The 24541-nt window shown below is 42.0% G+C and overlaps 1 protein-coding gene across 2 annotated transcripts in view; it reads right to left on the bottom strand.

Moving 5' to 3' along the window:
* Nucleotides 1-24541, bottom strand: part of Dglucy (D-glutamate cyclase) — a 132693-nt gene that overhangs the window by 107190 nt on the left and 962 nt on the right. The window lies entirely within an intron of this gene.

The following is a 24541-nucleotide window of genomic DNA, read 5'->3' as shown; positions in this document are numbered from 1 at the left end:
AGCACCTGGAGACATACTCTTTTCGGGATTTCTCTCTGTGTTTTATCTGTGAGATAAAGTATACTCTCTGATGTGGAGGAGATCTGTTTAAGGCAGGCCTCCAAACAGGTCTGCAAGCGTGGATGGGGCTTACAATGCCTGCAGATCTTCCTGAGCTAAGATGTATAACCTACATGTCCATCAAAATTCACTAGAGCATGTGTTTGGTATGATACAGCCAGTTCAGAACATGAACTCCACTGGGACTCTTGGGTCTGCCGTTCGTCAGTTTCTAACCTTGAATGGTAGGAGGGTGTGATTGACTGTTACCAGCAAACCTCTAAGCACTGGCCTCAACCTTATGGAGCACAGTAAAGACTGGGAAACATCTGACTATAGGATCACTACCTTCACACATTGAAAGCAAGTCACATGTTCCAAAGACTGGATGTATTCCTACTGTTGTGACCTAAGAGAAATTTCCTCTCTTGAGGGGTGAGAGGTAGAAGGTTTCTTCTCAACAATGTCCTTGATGTAATCATTATAACAAGCTTCACATGATCATTTCTAAGGTCCCTAAGTGCAAGCCCAAGAGGAATGGAATAAAAGACAGGCAGCCGGGTGGTGGTGGTACACGCCTTTAATCCCAGCAGAGACTGTCGAATCTCTGTGAGTTCAAGGGCAGCCTGGTCTACAGAGGAAGTTGTAAGACAGGCTCCAAAGCTACAGAGAAACTCTGTCTCAAAAAACAAAAAGACAAGCAATCCAATCAAAATGAAGAGTGGGGGCAACACATTACCAGCCTTGAGCCCTGTACCTCTCTCAAAGGAAAAGAGGGGTCAGACTTGATGTTTTGTCTTGGGATTACTCCCAAAAAAGAAAGAATGTTTGCATATTTGTGATCAAAGAGACAAACATCCTCTCCATGCTCTTCCCATCACACTTTCTTCTCCACTTTCCCAAATCTTACCCAACAGTAGTAGACCAAGTAATTCCTCCTTTCCCAAGGTGTCCCCAGTCCCTGTAACCTGCCCTCATGTCTCTTAATGTGGTGAAAGGCACTTTGGAGAGGTGATTGAGGGTCCGAAGATGGAGAGGCAATGGTGAATGGTCTGGGTGTGGCTCTTGTCATTCCAAGGAGGACCAGACAGGAAAGAGATGTGACAAGATATGGAGACTAGAAAAATGGTCTTTGAAGAAGGAGAAAGGGCCATGAGCCAAGGAATGCAAGTGGTCTTTAGAATCCAGAAGACAAAGACAGAGTTCCTCCCCTAGAGCTGCCACACAGATCACAGCCCTGAGGAAAAGCTGATTTTAATCTGAAAGACCCAGTGTAGACTTCTGATTTCCAGAAACAAGGAAGCTGTGCTGTTTTAAGCCACTATTTAAAGCCACTTGTATATGTGGTGGTTTCTTACAATAGCATAAAGAAGTCCTCTTGTCTTCAGAAAGTAGTGTAGACTTTAGCCCATAAGTAGCTTATGATTGCCTATTCATTAGTATGGAGCCAATAGAAAGTTAGTACTGGGCAGCTGAGGTTAGTGTTAGTTATGTTAGTCTTAGTGTTACTAATGCTGTGATAAAACACCAGGACCAAAAGCAACTTGGGGAGGAAAACTTTTATTTGGCTTACATTTCCACATCACAACTCATCATCAAAAGTAGTGAGGGCAAGAACTCAAGCAGGGCAGGAATCTGGAGGCAAGAGCTGAGGCAGAGGCTGTGGAGGGTACTGCTTACAGACTTGCTCTCCATGACTTACGGAACCTGCTTTCTTACAGAATCCAGGACCACCAGCCCAGGGGTGTCCTCATCGACCCTAGGCTGGGCCCTCCCCCATCAATCACTAATTAAGCAAATGCCCTACAGGTTTGCCTACAGCCTGGTCTTATGGAGGCATTTTCTCAGTTGGGGTTCCCTCCACTCTGATGACCTAGCTTGTGTTAAGTTGGCAGAAAACTAGCCAGCACACATGGAATGAGCCTCCTGATTTCTTCTAAGCACTTCTTTTGCTTTGGTAACGTGACATTCATTCAATTACACAGAACAAGGATAGTCCTTTTTTTTTTTGAGACAGGATCTCATGTAGCATAGACTGTGCCTCAAATTTACTATGTGCTAAAGATGGCCTTGAACTCCTAATCATCTTGCCTCCTCCTCTTAAGTGCTGGGATTATAGACAATGCTACCATGTCTAGCTGGTACTTCCTGAATAAATTCTTTTGAATAGAGGAATGAAAATTGAGCTGTTTTCTTATATTTCTTTTGCATCACAGAAGAACTGAATACAATGTATGCAAAGACATGCATATGTTGGCTGAACATTTCCCTAAAATCTAAAATATTTCCTCTAAGGTTTCACTTTTGCATACTGGTCCCATGTTGATACTTGAAGCTTGTTTGGGGAATGGTTCTTTAACAAGATGTTGGTTAAAATGGATAGATTGTTAAAAGTGATATTCTCTAAGCATTAATTTTAACTTAAAACATAAAACCCTGTGAGCAAGAGCTGGAGAGATGGCTCAGCAGTTAAGAACACTTACTGTTCTTGTCAAGGACCCGGGTTCAGTTCCTCACACCCACACGGCAGCTCACATTCATCTATAACCCCAGTTCCAGGGAATGCCATGACCAAGTGTATATCAAGTACCCACGGAGATAAGAAAAGGGCATCAGATCCCCAGTAACTTGAACCATTCCCCTAGCCTCTCATTTGCTAATCTTTTGATGGGCAGCCAAGGACTTCAAATATGTTTACAGACAGGAATCCCTCTTAGGTTTTTGTACACGTACCATCCAAATTTCAGCTACAATTTCACATTCTGGTCCCTAGATAGTGGTGTGAGTTTCCTCAAAAACTTAAACACAGAATTATGACACGATCCAATAATTCTACTCTAGGTAGATAGCCACAGCATTGAAAGCAAGGGCTCAAGCAGAAACTTGTCCATCAGTGTTCAGAGTAGTATTCATAACAACCCCCAAAGTTCAGTGTGGCATAGTTCTTGCTTACTTGGGTTAGAAGGTCATTGATAGATTGAGATGGGTTTCACACAATCTAGACTTGGCTTATAACTCATTACATAGCCGAAGATGACCTGAAATTAATTCCTGATCCTCCAGCTTCCCTAGAGTCACCACACCTAGTTATATGTGATGCTGGGGATGGAACCCAGGGCTTTGTCATGCTAAGAAAGTAATCTACCAACTGAATCATGTTTCCAGCCTGCTGGCTTCTTTTTTTTTTTTTTTTTTATAAGTATTTCTTTAATCTTAGTTGTAGAGGTCAGGCTAATGTCTTCAAAGTAAAGCATATTCATCACAGACAGACAGACAGACTGTCCAATTCAGTGAATGAACATGTGAGAGGGTTGAGGAAGAATTGAACTCCAAGGCTGAGCCCCACTGTGAGGAAAAGCCCTTTCATTTTCCTTCACAGCATCCTTGCCATAAAAATTTTAGTTCCCACTTGGCAGTGGTGGCGCTGGGCCGGGGGGGGGGGGGGGGGGGGGGGGGCAGAGCAAGGTAGATCTCTGTGAGTTTGAGGCCAGCCTGGTCTACAGAACAAGATCCAGGATAGTTACCAAAACTACACAGAGAAACAGTCTTGAGAAAAATAAACAAAAAATTTAAGTTCCCAAACCACCAGCTTTCATTTTTAGGACAAAAACAGACCTCCAAGTTACTTACTAACAAATACAGTTCAAGGTTATTAAATATGGCTTTGAGGGGAATTCAATTACATTGATCATTAGCTATTCAAAGTAGATTTTATTGACACTGACTCAAAAATTTAAAAATAAAATTAAAAAAAATCATTAAAACAAAACAAAAAAAAGGTTTCTTAAAAGCTTGCCAATATTAATTGCACCAGAAAGACTGTAATCAGGGTCTATGTGGAGAATCTGGCTTGTGTTATTTTAAAAACAAAGTTATTTTAGAATGTAGTCTTCTGAAGCAAACAATCTCCCCGTGGGCCCACTCTGTTTCGAAGCCTTTAGTAGTTCTTAGATCCTGAAGGTCAGCTGTCATGGAGATGTGGCACATGGATTGTGGTCTGGCCCTCAGTGCCCTCCCTCCTGGCCTCATTGCTTTGGAGCTCTGAGCTTTGGCATTTCAGTATCTGGTGCTTTTCTTCTGAGTGCTCCTCTGGGTGAAATGCTGACTCCATACATTGCCTGTATCCACTCAGCCTTCAGCCTTTCACCCAGGCATCATCATGGCCATGAAGGCTCCATTCTCTGGGCTTGAGAACTTGCATCTTTCTATCTCCCCTAGCTCCTAAGCATGTTCCTGTAGCAGACCCAAGAGACTGCTATATTCCTTGTTTTCATGCCTCCTGTTGCCTGGTCATGATGAGCTTCTCAAGGCCAAGTGCTGTTTGTCATTCATCATTCTAACGTCTGAAGCCCTGGCTCCCAGATGGGTTCAAGAAAGACTGAATGAAAAGCAAACTGACTACCTGGGCTAACCCTGTCTCTGTTGGTAACCAGAAGTGACTTACAAGAAGGTATTATCATCTCACTGGGTAAGGAGAAAGAGATGACCCTTGTTCCATTTCCTCTTAGCCATTTCTTTAGTCAGCCATAAGTCATGCTCCAAGAATCACTGAATTGTCCTCTCTGCTGCTGTCTTCTCACAAGTCCTGTGGATCACGGGTAGTCTCTTCTACACAAAACCTACCGGTGATGAGAGACAGCACATGGGGATGCTACAAGAAACACTCAGGATGTTCGTTATCAACTCTGTTTTAAATGCCTATGTGTTTTGTGTGTGTTAGGAGGTGCATGACATGATGAACTTTTAAAATTTTTTGTCAATGCGTGCCTGTGGCAGGGAATGTGAATGTGGAAGTCAGAGGACAACTATTGTGAATTGGTTCTCACCTTTCATTGAGGGTTCCGGGTATCAAACTCACTTCACCAGGTTTGTGTGGCAAGTGTCTTTACCTGCTGAGCCATTTGATGGCCCACCATTTTTTGTTTTTATTTGGTACTTATAATGTACCAATCACTTTGCATATACTAATCAATTACTCTGATACAATCCAATAAAATACATACTATTACTATTTCCACTTTAAAAATTTTCAGATGAGGAAAACATGAGACTTAGGAAGTTTGCCTGATGTAATAAAGCTAATAAGTGTCTGTTCGAGGAGCTGAACTTGGTGGTCTAACTGCATAGCTTCATTTATATATTTATAGTCCTAACTATGTTGCTTTTGCACATTAAGTAATATAGCATCCAAGTTATATTAAATATATATATATACATATATAATATGCACACCTCTATTTTTTGAGACAGGTCTCACTATATAGGGTGGGCTTGAACTTTCTCTTCTCATGCCTCAAATTTCTGAATGCTGGTGTTACAGTGCCCTCATACCAGTTCATGCTCCAAATTGTTACTGGTGAAAGTATGGTGTGTGTGTGTGTGTGTGTGTGTGTGTGTATGTGTGTGTGTGTGATGACTTTTTTCCATCATTGACTTCCAGTAGCAACAAATTTTTTTTTGCGATGGACCAAATAGTAAATATATAATAATATTTGAATATAGTATTTTCTCATATAGTTCTACTAATGAGAATGGGGCTTTTCTTCTACAGAATGATTCTTTTTTGTTGTTGTTTGTCGAGACAGGGTTTCTCTGTGAAATCCTGGCTGTCCTAGAACTTGCTCTGTAGACCAGGTTAGCTTCGAACTTAGAGATCCACCTGCCTTTGCCTCCTGAGTGCTGGGATTAAAGGCGTGTGTCACAACCCAGCTTGAGCGATTCTTTATTCAGTCAAGGTTTAAGTTAACAACCCCTATCATCGGATTGGCCGACTGTTCATGTATAACACTGTCTTACCTCACTGATCATAAGCAGTGAGCAGAGGCAGCCTGCAGGCTCTAGTTTGCCAATCTCCAGATCATGCCTCTCTTGCCAAAATTAGTGCCAATTCCTGCAGAACGCAGTTCAAAATATCTTCCTCACTTGGCTCTTACTGTTTGTTTTTTTTTTTTTCCAGTGTGTTCTTATTTTTACCTAAAGGATTCCTGATACTCCTTGGACACTTCCAAACAGCTTCATGGTACAGTAAATTAAGCAGAAGCCAAGAAGAGCTGGTCAGCAAAGTATTACTATTCTTCTCGTCACCTTAGTTTCCCCCATTCATGCATAACCTGGTTTTTAAGCCTCCACTTTGTGTGGACAAAAATGCAGTCAGTCAGTCAGTCACCAGTTTCCCTACTACTTAGCTCTGCCTTCTCACATAGGACCAGTCCCTGCCAATACCTTTCTTAGTGACTTCTTTTTCTTTTTTTTTAAATTATTAATAAATTTTCTATTCATTTTACATACCAACCAGAGATCCCCCTGTCCTCCCTCCTCCCGTCCCCCAGTCTTCCCCCCAACCCACCCCCAATTCCCACCTCCTTCAAGGCAAGGCCTCCCATGGGGAGTCAGCAGAACCTGGTACATTCAGCTGAGGCAGGTCCAAGCCCCTCCCCCTGCACCAAGGCTGTGCAAGGTGTCCCACCATTTCTTAGTGACTTCTAGGCACGCCACCTACATCTGTTTGAACCTACACCTACTGGGTGCTACCATTGTTCAACCAGAGACCATAGACTCTGCTGGTGCTGCTGTGGCTCCCTCAGGTGTCATCACTGATGCCCTGCATCCAGATCCTGCCAATGACCCACAGCGGTGTGGTTGGTGATCTTAGATGGATCAGAGGGCAGCCTGTCCCATCCACGAATCACTGGGAGAAGGACACTAGAATTGGCAAGGTGAGAAGTGGCTATGGCTTGTTCCTTTGTCTCTCTGATCTTTCAGCATTCACCCCAATATCTAGCTCTGGGTTTTTATTAAGACCATTAGGATTCATGCAACAGAATTGTGCTATAGCTTTTATGACCATGACTTTTTTTTAAATCAGGAAAATCTCTCTATGTTTTACTGAGATGTTGCTGCTTCTGTGTTGTTAATTCCAGAAAACTCCCAAATCCCTTTGAACACAGTCTTCTTCAACCCAGTCCCCATCCCCTGGATTAAAAGTGAGACATCCTACACACACACACACACACACACACACACACACACACACACACACACACACTTTGTTGACCACTGCATGTTCTAAAATTAGCTTAAACTTTCTGTTATTTGTAGCTTTAGGGTAAACACACAGAACTTCTTTTGCATGACACATACGTGTCTCTCCTGGATCTCCAATCCTGGCCTGGTTCTTCTTAGGGTGACATTGTTAATGGGGTAGTATCTTATACACACACAGTCCTTTCAGGAAATGCTCACTGCTGAGGCTTTTCCCAGGTGCAAGTGTGCCTTTATGTCACCTTGTAGGTCAACAGATGTGTCCTCCTGATGAGAAGAGCTTCACTTCTGACAGCTGCAAGCCTCACCTGCCCATGGTTCCCAGTGGCTCACCATATTGACACAGCTGGGTGGGGGGGAGGGGGCATTATTTCAAGCCATGCTTCTGTGTGGTGCACATTTCCAAAGTGCAAAACCCTTTATCATATAAACATGAGTTATTTAGTCATTCCTCTATTTTCAGCATGTCATTTTCAAATTGTCTGTTGTTATAAAAATTGCTTCTGTGAATGTTTGCATGCGAATCTCTGCCATTCAACATGAAACGCACACAGTCAGGAAGAGACAGAATGACAAAGCATACACCATCAATACAGGAGTAGGTCAGACTTTCTCAGCCAAAGGAATTTCACAAGGGCCTGCTTTTGCTCACTGAGTTAAACTGGAACTCTGCACAGTCTTGACACTAGAGTATAAGCTGTCAGTTTCCTGAAAGATCGAGAAATGAAAAGGAGATTCTTTGGAGCAGACCAGCACACACACAAAGTCTCTGAAAACTAAGAACTGGTGTTTTCAGAATGGCTCCTCCCACAGAATTATTTAGATATAGGAATCAAGATACTCCAAGGACTTCGGATGCTCAGTCTCCAGCTTTTCCAATGGATCTTGTTATTTTAAGCATCGTGTTATTGAAATGGGCCTGATTATATAAAATAAACTATAGTCTATTGCATCAGATGAAATGACATCAACCCTGAAATGACTGGAAATTTCGTCACAGAATAACCTTGGGGTGTTTTTCAGTTTTTGTTTTCCTCTCCCAACCTTGTGCAATCCAAATGCATTCTTAATTTCTCCAACACAGGCAATGGTTTATTCACATCAACAGTCCCTCCACCTTGCACATTATCTCACTTGATTCTCGGAACAATCCTCCGAAGTACAAACAGCTATTTTTATTGTCCCAGTTTTATGGCTGCAGAAGCTTGGGCTCAATGATATAAAATGATTTCTGGTCTGTTTCCCAGTTTCCAGGCAGGCTGTGGTTAATGACTGAGATGCAGCTCTCAGATAGCACTGATGGAGCCTGTGTTCTCCTTTCAGTCTCCCCCAGTTCCACCCAGCAAGGGGCAGTCCCCTGTCCACAGAGCGTGCAAACAGCAGAGCATCCACAGGCACTGGACCATCTCTCAGGGGCTCTGATCTTGGCCTACTTTCCCACTTTCTGCCATGCCTGTGGGAAACTCATGAACTGTGCTAATGGCTCTGTCAGCTCGAAAGTCCCTGTGCCGGGGTAGGGGTTCTTTCTTTGAGCAAAATGACTCGAGAGCTGAAGAGAAGAGAAGCTTCCTGCTCTTCTAGCTGGGTTAGAGATATTATCAGATTTCAGTGTTGATTTGTTTCTATCTCCAGAGGGAGGAAATCAGCATATTCTAATATTCAGTACTTCCAAGCCCTCAGAGCCTTTCAATGAACAAACCCTACCATATCTACAGAGTACTGGAAGGTACTCTGCATGGTACCAAAGGTGAAAGGTAAAAATCAACCTAGCTACAAGCTAGGTTTGATCGACCAAAGTGACCTGCCTGTAAGATACGCTGGTGTAATAGTGGCACAAAGCTCATCGGAGTAACCAACAATACCTGCTTTGAGTTACAACCCACTCCACCAGATGGAACCCATACACAATGATGCTTGGGTGGCTGAGAACCTGAGACTAGATAGGCCAGGGACCTAGAGGAAAATCAAATACTACTGTTCTGCTAAAGGAATGTAGCAATAAAATGACTCCTAATGACATTCTATTTTATACTCATAGATCGGAGTAGAAGAGCAAGAGCCAGAGGGGATGGAAGAGACCAAGGAATCAAGGCCTTCTGTCCACAACAGGGCAGGCACACATATAAACTCGCAGAGACTGTGACAGCATTCACAGGTCTGAACAAGACAGGGTCCTAGAGCTGAAAGGAAAAGCGAACACATGCTTCCATCCCTAACCCAGAAGCAATCTTCAATTGATGACCACTTGCAAATGAAAAATTAGTTTTCTCCAAGGGAGTCTCACTGGGGAAACTAACCACTCTTTAAGGGTAGGTCCCATGCCCAGCAACAGATGGTCAACACACAGCGAACAAACACAATGGCATCTTTGGAGGTTCTTTGTCTCATAATATTAAGTCAGTGTATTTTCTTTCACCTTACAGGTCCTTTACATACATATTATGGCTTTCGGTTTTGGATTTTATGAGATTCCTGAGTGTGTGAACATGTGTGTCTTTGCATTTATATGAATTTCTTGTGCTTTTTCTTTGATTTTTTTTCTCTTGTTTATTTTGTCCTATTCCAGTTTGTTTTGATTTATTTTATTTGATTATTATTCCTTAGATGCCTGTTTGCTGTCTAACAAGAGACAGAAAGGGCATGGATCCGGATGGGAGGGGAGGTCGGGAGGAACTGGGAGGAGTAGGGGGAGGGGAAACCATAATCAGAATATAATGCATGAAAAAAAAATCTATTTTCAACAAAAGAAGAGAACAAGCCCTACCATAGTCAGTTTTTCTTTTAAGGGTGGGAGGTTTCATTTTCAAATACAAATGAACAATAAAGAATATCAAGGCATAATCAGAAAAAGATTTCATTAGGAAATAGAAAGATTACAATGAAGAGGAAAAAAGAAAAAAAAAACCCAACCCAAATCAACCAAGGGGACACAGTTATGTTGAGGAAAACAACCTAAATCCAAGCAAACAGAACCATTAATGTTTTCAGAACGACTCGTGATGACGATGTTTCATCCACAAAAGAAGAAATAGGATGCATGACCAAGGACACACAAAAGAACTTGTATTGATTAAAAACATGACCATTAAATTACAAAAGAAGCCCCGGAACTTTGGAATATTTAAACTGCACTGCTCTGCCAGAGAGTAGAACTGAAAGCTGGGATTTTTATTTTTAAAGGTAATAAGACAAAACAGAACCAGAAAAACTACAGGCAGTCCAACAGTCCTTAGTAGATTCAGAGAGAAAAGTCATGCAAAATCAAGGCAGAATGAGGTATGGTGGCTCACACTAGTAAGCCCAGTGTTTGAGATGCTGAGGCAGGAAGATGGCCTCCAGGCCAGTCTGGGCTTCACAGCAAGACCCTATCTCAACAAAACCCAAACACCAAACCCAAGCTAACAAACCAAGAATAGCAACAACAAAATAACCAAGGGAGAGGAGGAAATGAAGAAGAGGAGGAGAAGGAAGAGGGAGAAGAGGAAGAGGAGGAGGGCAGGAGGAGAAGGTGGTCAGAGACACAGTCTGTCCTGAGTTGACAGAACAGGAAATAAAGGGGCGAGTATATGAATGTCACAAAGAGGCCTTGGTTTGTCTTCAATGAGCCAAATTGCACTTCCTGGAAATAAGCCATCAGTATTTGGAATATATCATCTGAATGGATCCCTGTGAAAATTAATATTGAGTAAAATTAAGTTCAATTGTATAGAAAAACATACTGGACGAGGAGGGGATGAGGAAGAGGAAAAAAGGAGGAGGAGAGGGAGGAGGAGCAGAGAAGAAGGAGAGGAGGAAGAAACTCTCCCAACACTAATGGCCATGGATTTTGACTAAAAGGCACAGAACTGGGGGGGGGGGAGTCTAATTTGTCACATAATCTGATTTTTTTTAGAACATCAAAGATTAAGAAAACAATTGAGGCTGGATGGTGGTGGTACACACTTTTAATCTTAGCACTCAGGAGGCAGAGGCAGGCAGATCTCTGAATTTGAGGCCAGCCAGGTCTGCAGAGTGAATTCCAGGACAGCCAGAGCTACACAGAGAAACCTTGTCTTGAAAAAGAAAAGAAAGCAATTGAAAATTTTACAATATAAAGAAACAGCTGGATATAAAGAAAGGGAAGCAAAACAGACATCAGACTTCCAACTGACAACTCCAGACTCTTATAGAGGCAATAGTTCCATGCCTTTAGTATTCCAGGGGAAAATAACTTTTGATCTAGACTATCATAGTTAACCAAAATATCAGCCAAGGTGAACATAGGATAAAGATCTTCTGGGACACTCACGGCTTGGAAATTGACCTGTGACACACCAGTTCTTAGGAAGTTATTTAAAAACTTGTCGAGGTAGAACAAAAGTGTAATGGAAGAAGTAAGAAGAGATGATCGCAGCAGACCTGAAATTGACCCAGGGAATCCATGATGTCAGTGTGCAACACGTGGATGGTGGGCCTCAGGAGGGAGGGCCTTACACTCAAAGAAAATTGACCAGATGAAGAAGCACCAATAAAATGGGCTACAATAAAGAAAATGGCAATAATATAAAAGGAATGAAAATAGAAAATCCAGGGGAAAAATGTTCAATATGAACAGCAACCCTCATAGACATTTGGCTCTATAGAGAACAATATGTAGATTCATGGCAATATGGATGCTGGTTAAGTGATTTTCATTTGCAAAGGATAAATATGTAGTTAATTATGTAGATAAATATGTAGTAATAGAATTAATCCTTCCAATTATAATACACAGCAGACACTGGGTAATAGACATGAGAGAGAATCTAAAGAGAAGAGCAAAAACGATGACGCTTTCATCTTAGAAAATGAAGAATCAAGAAATACTTCTCAGGGCAGCCTCAGTTGGTAGAGTGATTTCCTCGAATGCATGAAGTCCCAGGTCTGATTATAAGTACTGTACGAACTTGGTTCATAATCCCGAAGTGAACTGGGGTAAAAGAGATCCTCAGAGAGAGAGAGAGAAAGAGAGAGAGAGGAGAAGTTGGGGAGAGAGAGAGGGCCTTTAGCTGATGAAACATTTTTTTTTAAGTGCACTAAATTTCACTTCCCAGAAACAGGCCATCAATATTTAGAATATACTGTCTGAATGGGTCCCCTTGCAGACATTGACAATTGACAATGATGGGATTTTTTAGTTTTGCAAATTAATTTCAAGTAAGATTTAATTTAATTGTACAGAAAAAGAGATTGAACAAAATTAGAAGGAATTGCTGAATTTTAGCTAAACATTTTTATGGCACACAAGTTATTATTTTTCTTGGTATGTATGCATGAATTTGGGTGCATCCTTATCATAGAACATAAATTGAGATCAGGGGACAGTCCTGGGTACTAGTCCTTACCTTTCACCTTGTTTGAGACAGGATCTTTTTTTGTTGCTCACGACTGTGTATACCAGGCTGGCGGGCCCATGAACTTTTTTCTTTCGTTTTTTGGGGGGAGGAGGATGTTTATTTATGTATTTTCTTCATTTAAAAACACATCTTTAATCCCAGTACTTGGGAGGTAGTGCCAGGCGGATCTCTGTGAGTTTGGGGCCAGTCTGGGCTACCAAGTGAGTTCCAGGAAAGGTGCAAAGCTACACAGAGAAACCCTGTCTCAAAGAAACCAAAAAAAAAAAAACCAAAAAAACCCCAAAAAACAAAAAACAAAAAAACACCAAGTCTCTTACTGGACAAAAACGTTTTGGAGTTTGTATTGAAGTCTCACAAACTTCTAAGGATTGGCCTGTCTCTGTCTCCCATCTTGCTGTAGGAACCCTGGGATTACGCACTTGCACTACCATGTACAGTTTCCGCTGATTCTGTGGATTTGAACACAGGCACTCTTGCTTGGCAAGCACTGTATTCACTAAGCCATCCTCTCATCCCTACCACAAAAATTCTTAAATCGTGACCTTTAAAGGTAAGAAAACCACTACAAATATCATCAGGAAGTTGTAATGATGCTTTCTTCAAAAACAAGCAAGCAGAAATAAAACCCCAAAAACTGTAGTTCATGCATTTCTTTTTCTTTTTTCCCTCCCCTCTCCCCCTCCCCCCATTTTTTAGACAGGTTCTCACTATCACGTTGGCTGGCCTACAACTCTCTATGTAGTCCAGGCTGGTCTTGAACTCACAAGAAATCTATCTGCTTTTCCCTCCCAAATGCCAGGATTAAAGTTGTGCATCACTAAGTTCAGTGAATTTCATTTTGGGGGTGAATTATTTTCCTGCCATCAAGAATGAGTAAGGTTAAATGTTTAAAAGAACTTTCATAGGCCTTTCACCTAATTTCTACATTTTTGTTTGTCATATAATTGTTCTTACACTGTAAATGTTTTTAATTTTCATTTTTAAATTTAATCACAGATCCATAGCTCTTTAGTCCTAATGCTATATGTGAAATCAAAACTCATTTTCATTATTTCCTTGGGATCTTCAATTCTCCTTCAATTCATGACTCCTTTTGTTGGGATAATCTTTTTGTACACTGTGTGAAGATGTGTCTCACCTGCCTAAGGCACATTCTGATTAACGGTTTAGTAAAGAAATGAATGGCCAATAGCTAGGAAGGAGAGGATAGGCAGGACTTCCAGAGAGAGAAAGAGGAACTTTGGGAAAGAATCTGAGGTGGGGAATTGTCCAGCCAGACACGGAGGAAGTCTGATGTACAGTACTGAGAAGAGGTAACAAGTCACATGGCAGAACATAGATTAATATAAATGGGTTAAATTAAGCTTTAAGAGCTCACTGGGAACAAGCTAAGCTAAGGCTAAGCTGTCATAATTAATAAAAAGTCTCCATGTCATTATTCAGAAGCTAATACAAAGAAAGCTAGATCTTTTCTTTTGGTTCATATCTTGGTTGAGTGAATTTCCTCATAAACAACAGTTTTTCCCATGATATGGGAATCCTGAATTAATGCATTCTTATGAATGGCTGTCAGTGGCTTTTATAACCAAGGGGCAACTTGACAGAATATGAGTTACTAATCATATCTTTATCTTATTAAATTTTGTAGGGTTTTTTTTTAACATTAAGTATTAATTGGTCATTATCATCACCATTATTATTGCTGGGGACCAACTGAGCTCCACCCCCAGTCTCCACTCTTGACTACTTTTATCTTGTATATTTTATCACTGATTACTCTGCAATAATTTTAGCTTGACATATTGTGGTGGTATGAAAGAAAATGGCCCCCAAAGAGAGTGGCAATATTAGAAAGTATATTCTTGTTGGAGTAGGTGTGGCCTTGTTGGAGGAACTATCACCATTGAGGCAGTCTTTGACGTTACATATATATATATATATGTAGCTGGAGTTTTCTCCAGTCTTGCCTGGCCCACGGTCAGGACAAATCTCTCTCACCTGCCAGTCCCACAGCTGCTCAGACCCAACCGAGTAAACACACAGAGACTTACACTGCTTACAAACTGTATAGCTGTGGCAGGCTTCTTGTTATCTAGTTCTTGTATCTTAAATTAATCCATTTCTATTAATCTATAAGTTGCCATGTGGCTCATGGCTTACCAGTACTTTACATCTTGCTTGTCATGACGGCGGCTGGCAGCATCTCTCTCAGCCTTCCTGTTCCCAGAATTCTCTTCTGTTTGTCCTGCCTATACTTCCTGCCTGGCTACTGGCCAATCAGCATTTTATTTATTAACCAACCAGAGCAACACATTTAACATACAGAACATCCCACAGCACTTCCCCTTTTCTTTTTTTTTCAAAAAGGAAGGTTTTAACTTTAACATAGTAAAATTACATATAACAAAACAATTATCAAGCAAGAATTACAGTTACAATATCTAGTCTATTTGTATTTGGAAAAAATTAAAGAAGATATCCTATCTATCTTATATTTGTGAGTCTAAAGTTTCATATCTAACTTATCTCTTATCATAAATAAGGGAATTATAACTATACAGTCTTCAACTACATCAAAGACCTCAGAAGGATATAATATTACCTGAGAAATGGGAGAAGGACGTAAACAACTTTTGGGAGTCTTGCGACAGTAGACAGAGACAGCTGGCAGCCTGGACAGTCACCTTAAGTTCTTTTGTACAGTTGGGGCATCTGTCTTCAGCCCACAGTCCTAGAGTCTCTCAGTCACTTAAGCCACACCCAATAAGACAGACCACTTCCTGTTGCCTGCATAAGATGTAGAACTCTCACCTACCTCTCCAGCACCATGTCTGCCTTTCAGGCCGCCATGTCCCACCATGATGATAATGAACTGAACCTCTGGACTGTAAGCCAGTCCCAATTAAATGTTTTCCTTTATAAGAGTTGCCATGGTCATGGTGTCTCTTCACAGCAGTAGAAACCCTAAGACACACACATAGTGTGCTTTTACCTGTGGACTTGTCTTTATTTCAGTTAGGTTTCTTCTCTCATTCTATTGTTCCACTTACGCTTAGTGCTTTGGGAATGCCAATTATGCACATTAGAACTCTATTGTCTGTTTTCCTTAACTATCAATTTTTATTTCTTTGTATTTTTCTCATAGGGTCCTATTGTGTTTTCACTTGTGTTCATTCTGGTTTTGATTGAGTTGAAAGAGCTTCCTCCTTTTTTTTTTTTTTGGAGTTTTGTAGCTCAATTCACCCCCACCCCCACTTGTTGCTCAAAAATTCCTTATTTGTAGCCCTGAAACTCCTGTTTGAGTTGTTTTTATTTTTCCTAATTTCAGAGAGAAGAAGCTTTGTAATTTTCTCCAACGCAATGGAAAGTTATTTGTTAACTAGCATGGCCAAAGGAGGAAGAAGGACTTTGAGCCAGCTGACAGCTTCACTTTGCTGTGATTCTGAAATGCTCTTCTCCTTGGGACATGTCTCTGGGACTCTCAGATGTTGTTATGCGGGAGGCTACTGAAGTCCCTAACAAAGCCCTGGGCCCTTTGGTTATGTCTCCTCCATTGCCTCCCCATGCTTTCATCCTTCCATGCTTGGCTTGGAGGCCACAGACCACAGAAATAGGTAATTACAGCCTGGTGTCTCCTTGATTTTGACTGTAGATATGAACTGTGCCCTGATTTAAGTTACTCCATATTTTGTGAAACAGTAACTTTTCTCTTATGCCTTGCTCTGGGTGATACCATTATTTTTCCCTTCGTTGGTTTGCTTGTAAGATGACCTCATGATATAGCCCTGGTTGCTTGGAAACTCTGTGTGTAGATCAAAATAATCTCAAATTCACAGAGCTCTGCTATCTCTGCCTCCCAAGACCCTGGAGATTAAAGGCATGTGTCACCATGAAGGACTTTCAGGTGGCTCCATGAGGTGGTTTGAAAGAAAATGGCCCTCAAAGGGAGTGGCACTATTAGGAGGCATGGCCTTGTTGGAGCAGGTATGACCTTGTTGGAGGAAGTGTGTCACCGTAGGGGTGGGCTTTGAGGTCTTCTTTGCTTAAGCTACATCCAGTGAGACAGACCACCTCCTGTTGCCTGCAGGTCAAGATGTAAGAACTCTGTCACTTCCCCAGCACCATGTCTGCCTATATACTGCCTTGCTTCCCCACAATGATGATAATGAACTAAACCTCTGTACTGTAAGTGAGCCACCCCAATTCAATGTTTTCCTTTATAAGAGTTGCTGTGGTTATGGTTGTTATGCCCAGATCGTGGGGACTACCAAAAGACTACCACAGAGCCCGAATCCCATATGTAAAAGCAAAAAGCCTTTATTTCAAGCTTGGAGCTTGGACTTTCTGTCCAACACAGCACTAAGAGCAGAGAGCCCCAAGCCCAGGCAGGGTGGGGTTTTTATCATAGCAGAGGTTGGGGTGAGGGAATTTCCAGAGTTCAGGACCCTGATTGGCGGACATTTGTCTAGGGGTATAGGGATGTTTGGAATGTCAGGTATTTCCCCTTAGATGCAGGCCCTCCCTGGGTGGGGTCAGCTCATGGCTTCTCCTGGATCCAGGTGTTGCCTGCTAGTAAGCCTATCACAGAAGCTGTGTCCAAGCCTCTAAGCTTGTCATGGAAGTTGTGTGGTCAAGCTGTTTTGCGTGCCCCCCCCACACAATGGTGTCTCATCACAGCAATAGAAACCCTAACTGAGACACTCCATCTTAATAAGCAGCAACTGACTCCATTCTGAGTATAAATACAGAAGCAGAATGACTCGGCATCTTGTTTGTATACATAGGCACCACCACCTGTCCAGCATGAATCACAAGGCACAGAATGATAATTATTCATACAAGTAAAAAAAGTCCATCTATGTTTTTTTTGAAGTAGATTGGGAACATATCAGAAAAACTGGGTCTGTGAACTTATGGAACATACTAGATCAATGTAGGCTGCAGCAAAATCCCTTGGATCCCATAAAATGAGAAATACCTAACACCGCAGTGACATTTGCTGTCACCTGACACCTGGTGCATGCATCAAGGGACAACAGGCAGAAAACTCACTGTCTCCAGGGATTCAGCTCAGCACAGGCCCACTGCCTGAGGTGAGTCACACAAACTGCTATCTATCCGTCTCTCCTTCCCTCCCTCCATCCATCCATCTGTCTTGTCCTGTGCCTCCCCTCCACATGTCCTATGGCTCTGGAGACTGGGTTCTAGATGCTCTCAGCAGCTGACCACCTGCAATGATTCTTTTGGCATTCCTATCACATCTCTGACTCTGTCTCCAGAAAGGCCACTTCAACATTTTTGTAAACATTCTGTAATTATGTATGTGTGTATACATGTGCATTGCTTTGTGAAATATAATGTGTGATCTGAGAGTTATTATTAATAATTGAGATCGGAATAAAAGTGTCTATGGTAGGGAGAGATGGCTCAGCAGTTCAGGGCATGCTTCTTTCACAGAGGACCCGAGTTCAGTTCCCAGCACCACATCTGGAGTCTTACAACTGCCTGACACTCCAGCTCCAGGGGATCCAATGCCTCCTTTGGCCTCTTTGGGTACTTGCACTCATGTGTGAGTACACATTCATATATGCAGTTAAACAGTAAAAAATGAAATCTGAAAATTAAAAGAACCTGTGATTGCCAAAGGCCATGCTATCAAGGGAAATCAAGATTACTTGGTAAATTGCAGACAATGAAACTGACATAGTTTGTGGATTATTGCTAATCAATAAACTCTGACATGTGGAAAGATAGAAACATGTCTGTTTTTACAGTGCGCTCTGACAGACTTTCCTTGTCATGCTGTTACTATACAGAAACAGTGCTGTTCTCCTGAGGAGTCATGGAGGGTGTCGAATCTCAATTTCAGTCCCACATCTATTATCACTCCTATTAAAATCAGTATCCCTTTCTGGGTCAATTTCTGCTAGAGTCATACCACTATCATAAATGGAAAACTTGTATCACATTCCTTAAATAGGAAGTAACTTTTTCTTCTCTTTCTCTCTCTCTCGTTTTCTTCCTTCCTTCCTTTCTTCCTCCCTTCCTTCCTTCCTTCCTTCCTTCCTTCCTTCCTTTTTTTCTTTCTTTCTTCCCTTTCTCTCTTCCTCCCTCCCTCCCTCTCCCCCCCTCTTTCTTTTTCTGGTTTTCACTTTGTAGCACTGGCTGTCCCTGAGCTCTCTGTGTAGACCAGGCTGGCCTTGAACTCCAGAGATCTGCCTGCCTTTTAAAACAAATACAAGGAAGACAAAAAGATTCTGGCTAGCTACATTTCCTGCTGGGAGCTAAGTCTTTTCTTTGTTAGGAGGAGAATTACAGAAACACTAAAGGCTTCTGGCATCACATTAGGATGTTCTTCTTGATATAATCAAGCTGAAAGATAACTAAACAAAATTGAGCCACTTTCAAAAATTGTTACTTAACATAGCTAGATGACCATCCTAAGCATCATCAAACCTTATTTCATCCTTCCTCAGCAATATAAGTGCCCTCTGCCTTTTGAGACACACCACTCTAAACAAAGGACCAACGATTTTGTCCCTTAGGCCTGTGACACTAACATCCAAGGAGCCATATTTTCTAAGGCTGGAGGCAGTGTATGTCAGTGCTCAGCATTTTATTAGCTTTGCAGTATCTGGCAGACATTCTTCATGGTGTGTGGTTTGAGGTTCTCAGGGTTTCCTTGTTTCATTAACAACAGGGTGGTTCCCCCCCGCCCTACATTTTTGCTCTGCTTTGTTCCTCTGTTGTTTTTGGAACAGGGAGAGAGAAAGGGAAGAGAGAAAAGCATCTTCTGTACCTTCCACCGATAAGTGCAGCTCTCATGTGCATCCTGTTTGGCTTCTTACAGCTGGGTGCTAGCTCCCAGAGGGGTGGGGCCCCTCAGACTTGAGTCTTCTGATTTAGTCTGTGCCTCAGTACCTCGACGTTCTCTCTCGGGTACCAGATGGTAGAGTGAGAAAACATTCCCTTGCTACTGTCCCTTTATTGAGGTTCCTTCACATCTGTGAACTTACCTCCCAGCACTCTGACTTCCGAACAGAGGCAGCATGGGAACTTCAGCAGCGAATGGGGATCTTCAGTCTGAAATTGATACCTATGAACTGAGGTGCTCTCTATAGCCTGTGGTTGGTCCCCTACACTCACTAGATCTATATCACACAATAAAGATTCTGACAAGGCCAAAAAAGCATCAAATGCAGTTTTTTAACCTTTTTTTTTTCAGGGTCTCTGTATATGAAGCTATAGTCTCCAATTCATAGAGATCCACCTGCCTCTGTCTCTTGAGTGCAGAGATTAAAGGTGTGCACCACCACACATGGCTGGTTTTGATTTTTTGAAAGATGTCCATTGTCATCTGAGCACATATTGGGCTGTTTTGGTAGAGTTAAGGGGCAGTGGGATGTATTCTACCTTGCATTATTGTGACCCAAATGCCTGAGAGAAATACTTTATAAGAGTTAAGATTTATTCTGGTTCACAATTTGGTTCATGGCAGTGGGAGTGTGTATTGGAGACTGTTCACACTACAGCAGACCAGGAAGTATAGAGTAGGGCAGGAACCAGGAGTGGTGTTACTTTCAAAGGCCCACATACACTGTTTCTCCCATCAGCTGGGTTCATCTCCTAAAGGTTCCAGGGCTTCCCCAAAAGAGTGCCACCCGCTGGGGAACAGGCAATTAAAAACACGAGCCTGTGGGAACATTTCAGAGTTAAATTACAATATCTGATGTGATAAGTCTTGGTATTTCCTACTTGTAAATCACAAAGTGAGGAGTTTCTCGATTTCATTACATGAGAAATGAGGTTCATCACATTGTAGTGGCTCACAGCAGGCCGGGCCTCTCCTAGGCTTCAGCCCCCATGTCAATGAAAGGGATGCAGCTAGAATCCATGAGGCTACACAGAATGTTACCATAGACACCTGCTCATAGCTCAGGGGTTGAGTAGAAACTTCCAGTCCCGAACAGCAGAAAAAAGTCAACTTTAAGAAAAAAACAAACACTCTAAGCTTTCTTCTCGTTTATTCTCAGAGACCTGACTTCCCCCGAACAATTTCACTTTCCAACCTTGTTAATGGGCAGATCCTGCACTCTTCATCTCTCGGGGCAGTGGTGGCTTCCTCAGTTCCAGTTGCTCCATTCAGATCACAGTGCATTTACTAGTTCCACTTTTCAACAATCTCCTCATTTGACTTCCAGCTATGGCTCTTTACCGCTCTCCAGCACGTTAAATATCCACCCATTTCATTCAGTGTTTTCAACCTGGGGTGATGATGTCTTTTCTCACACTACTGAATAGCAATAGCACCTCTGGAAGGCGGCTAGTTTTTCCAAATTTCTGCTGGTTCATATTTATCATCCTCTAACGTGAAGGCTGTACGACAGAGCTGTGCCTTACAACCTGGCTGGACATTATATTTACTGGGGGGAGCTTTAAGAAAACCCCAAAGTTCAGTCCTCATCCAAGGCTAATAATCCAAGTATTTATATTTTCCTCCTTTTAAAAGTATTTCAAGTGGGGATTCCATGGTGCAGCTGGAGTTGGAGGCTCACCTGTGCACCCATGTTAGCACCAGCTCCCAGGTGACTTGTTCATTCTCACCTTCCGTGGTCACTGTTTCTTACCCAGGCCCCAGGGTCATTCAGTTTAGCCAGGTTGTTGCATAATTGCTGATCTCTAACCCCAGGGGAAATGTAAATTGTTAAAGAAAGACACTTAGTGATCTTGATTCAGGGTGCCTAACTCCATTTGAGACCCCCGTGCTAGTCAACAATTGTCAAAGCTGCCTTGCTGGATTTATCTCTCAGTGGCTTTTCCAATGTGTTTGCAGTTCCCCAAGTCCCCAACTCACCCCTTCCCTCCTCTCCGATCATTCAGCACAGTGTGGTGGTTGAAAGGTGAAACTCATCCTTATTTCTAAGCCTGGTAAATTTTGCAACTCTTCTGCAATTTAAACATTATCTAGAAGTGAATGAGATATGCAGATCTGGGGATATGGCTCAGTGGGCAACGGTGAAACCCATCCTTATTTCTAAGCTTGGTAGATTCTGCAACTCTTCTGCAACTTAAAAATTACCTAGAAATAAGTGAGATAACACAGATCCGGGGCTATGGCTCAGTGGGCATAGCACTTGTTGCACAAGCATGAAGGCATGAGCTCAGATTCCCAGAGCCTATACAAAGCCAGGCTAGCATCTGTATTCCCAGTGTTCCTACAGTAAGATGGGCGGCAGACACAAGAAAATCCCTGGAAGCTCATGGGCTGGCTAGGCTGGGTATCTATCACAGCAGTGAAGATACCCTGTCTCTAAAAAGGTGGAAAGTGAGAACCAACCCTGAAATTGTCCTCCGACCACACATACACACACACACACACACACACACACACACACACACACACACACACAGAGAGAGAGAGAGAGAGAGAGAGAGAGAGAGAGAGAGAGAGAGAGAGAAAGAGAGAGAGAGACCTTTTAAAAATACTATCCCAATCATATCCTTCTCCATTTAAAATTCCTTTCATTGACAAATCTCTAAATATTAATAAGACCAGCCATACACTCCACAATTGGGTCTTTGCTTCTACATCTCACAGCATGCTCTTAGTTATAATATAATAAAGGCTCCACTGGCTTTCTCTCAGTCTCTCAAGTGCAACAGGTTCTTTATCTGTCTCATGACATCATCCTAACACTTTCCTGAATGATGCCCCTGTGAAATGGTGTATGACATGTTATGCTTTCACAGCAAATCATCCCACCATCTCAGTAGCTTATGTAAAAGACTATTATTGCAGGCCAGGCAGTTATTTTTCCAGTTAGAACTCAGCTCAGGAGTCTTCTAAAACGTGGCACCCCCATATTAAAAATGTGGCTTGTTGGGTGTGGTGGTGCACTCCTTTAATCCCAGCACTTGGGAGGCAGAGGCAGGTGATCTCTGAGAGTTCGAGGTCAGCCTGATCTACAAAGTGAGTTCCAGGACAGCCAGGGTTACACAGGGAAACCCTGTCTCGGAAAAAAAAAAAAGTTCTTCCTGTCTGCTCAAGAAGAGGAAATGAGATTGGTGAGCATTAGGCCAGTTTCTTCTAAGTCTTAGTTAGAATTTTATTCATCTTTAAAGATACAGTATAAAAAAATACTTCCATACTAAGACCTTCCAGCAACTCTAACCTAAACTAGGTACTCCTGATGCCCATTGTAGCACCTTGATTTTCCCTTATGGTGTGATTATAATGGGAAGCCTGCAATTTCTTCATGTAATTACCCAGAATTTATTTCCATTCTTTAACTGTAAGCTCTATAAAGAGCAAGGATGGCATCTGTTTTGTGTACACTGTGTCCTTGACACCTACCATGGTAATTGGTACATAATGGTGTGAAAGTTGTTGAATGAACAAATGAACAATCGCATACAGCCATTGGCTTCAGATAGCACAACTAAGTAAGTAGTCACAGTGTAGTGGGACAGGCATTCCAGGCAGCTTAATCCAGGGAGTGGTGGCCGTGATCTGATGGGGCTCCAGAGATGTCCTGCCGTCTCTTTCATGGTAACCTGATGCGGGAATCTGCCAACTACGGAGACCAAATATAGACCACTGTCTATTTTTTAAAGGCCTATGAGCTAAAGATGGGCTTTGTATTTTTAAACAATTGAAAAGATATTAAGACAATACTGTATTATGACGTGTGAAATTCAAATTCCAATATCCATTAAAACATCTTATGGGAACACAGCCATTCATTATTGTTTTTGACTGCTTTCCAGTGGAGTTGAGTAGTTATAAATGTGAGCATATGGCTCACAAAGCTTTGAATTTGCTATCTGGCCTCTAACAGGAAGATAGTTTGCCGGTCCCTCATTTAATCCATGCTCAATTTAGAAGATCACTTTTTATCTTATTTATGTTCAAGTCTCCTCTTTTCTCATTATCATTTATTTCTGCTACTAGGAATTAAGACATCAGTGCTAAACTTGCAGTAAACTCTTTCCCTGTGAGTTCTCACTTCCCTTCAGTCTTGTGAAAGGGTGAGTTAGAAGAGGATGACTTTGCTGTTCTAAGTAGTATATGGGATTTCTCGTGTACTTGATAAAATCTGCAGTTCCGTACAGCATTTAAGATTCCCCATTGTCTTCCTGACATGATTCCTCTTCATTCTCAATTTAGCTAGATTTAGAATCACCTAGGCGACAAACCTGGGGGTGTCTCTTTTAAGGGTGTCTCCAGGGAGGCTTAACAGGGAAGATCCACCCTAGCTGTGGGCAGCACCATCCATGTGCTAGGATCCTGGACTCAATAAAAAGGAGAAAGCTGAGTGCCATGGTTCATGTCTGCTTCTGACTACAGACACAATGTGACCACTGTTCCTACCACTCTGCCTACCCCTCCATGACACACTCTCGCCTCAAAACAGGCACCATCCGCCCCCTCTTTCTTTAGGTTGCTTTTGTAAGTTTTTTTTTTTCAGTGAGAAGAAAAATACAGTTACACTCACGTTGCCTATTCAACTGTTTCCCTTACACTTCCACCTAGACTATCAATCACTTCACCTACCAGCACTTGCTCTCCTCTAGACCGAGGCTCACAGTTACCTGTGTGAAATGTTGGCAGTGGTATTTTTGTCTTCCTTGTCCTTTAAATTGGCTATCCAGATTTCCTCCTTGCCCTAAAAACCTTGAGAACAATTGTTGCCGTCTGTGCGATTCTCTAATGCTTTATGCTGCTCCACAGTTTTGTCTAAATTATTTATAGTTTTCTGTGTATATATACAAGTTGTCCATTTCTCAAGTTCCATTGAAAGCTGTTCAAGAGCAGGAATTGTATCCTATTTTGTGATTCTCCACACCCTTTGGTGCCTGGGAAGAGTGGTAAACATGAAAAAAAAAATGGGATGAGGAAGTAGTTTAATTGGAAGAATGCTTGCCTAGCATTTATAGAGCCCGGGGTTCAATCCGCTAATTTTAGCACTTGAGAGGTGGTGGCAGAAGGACAGGGAGGTCAAGGTTGTACTGAGCTACAAAAATGAAAAATAAAATTCTCATCGTGACTTTTGTATGTAGGAACTCCCTGTATTTATTTAAAATTT

Source organism: Peromyscus californicus, unplaced genomic scaffold (assembly GCF_007827085.1).
Source record: "Peromyscus californicus insignis strain IS unplaced genomic scaffold, ASM782708v3 Scaffold_15__1_contigs__length_86483966, whole genome shotgun sequence".
In the NCBI taxonomy this organism is placed as follows: Eukaryota; Metazoa; Chordata; class Mammalia; order Rodentia; family Cricetidae; genus Peromyscus; species Peromyscus californicus.
Note: the sequence above shows the minus strand (reverse complement) of the source record. Positions and strands in the feature narration are given on the sequence as shown.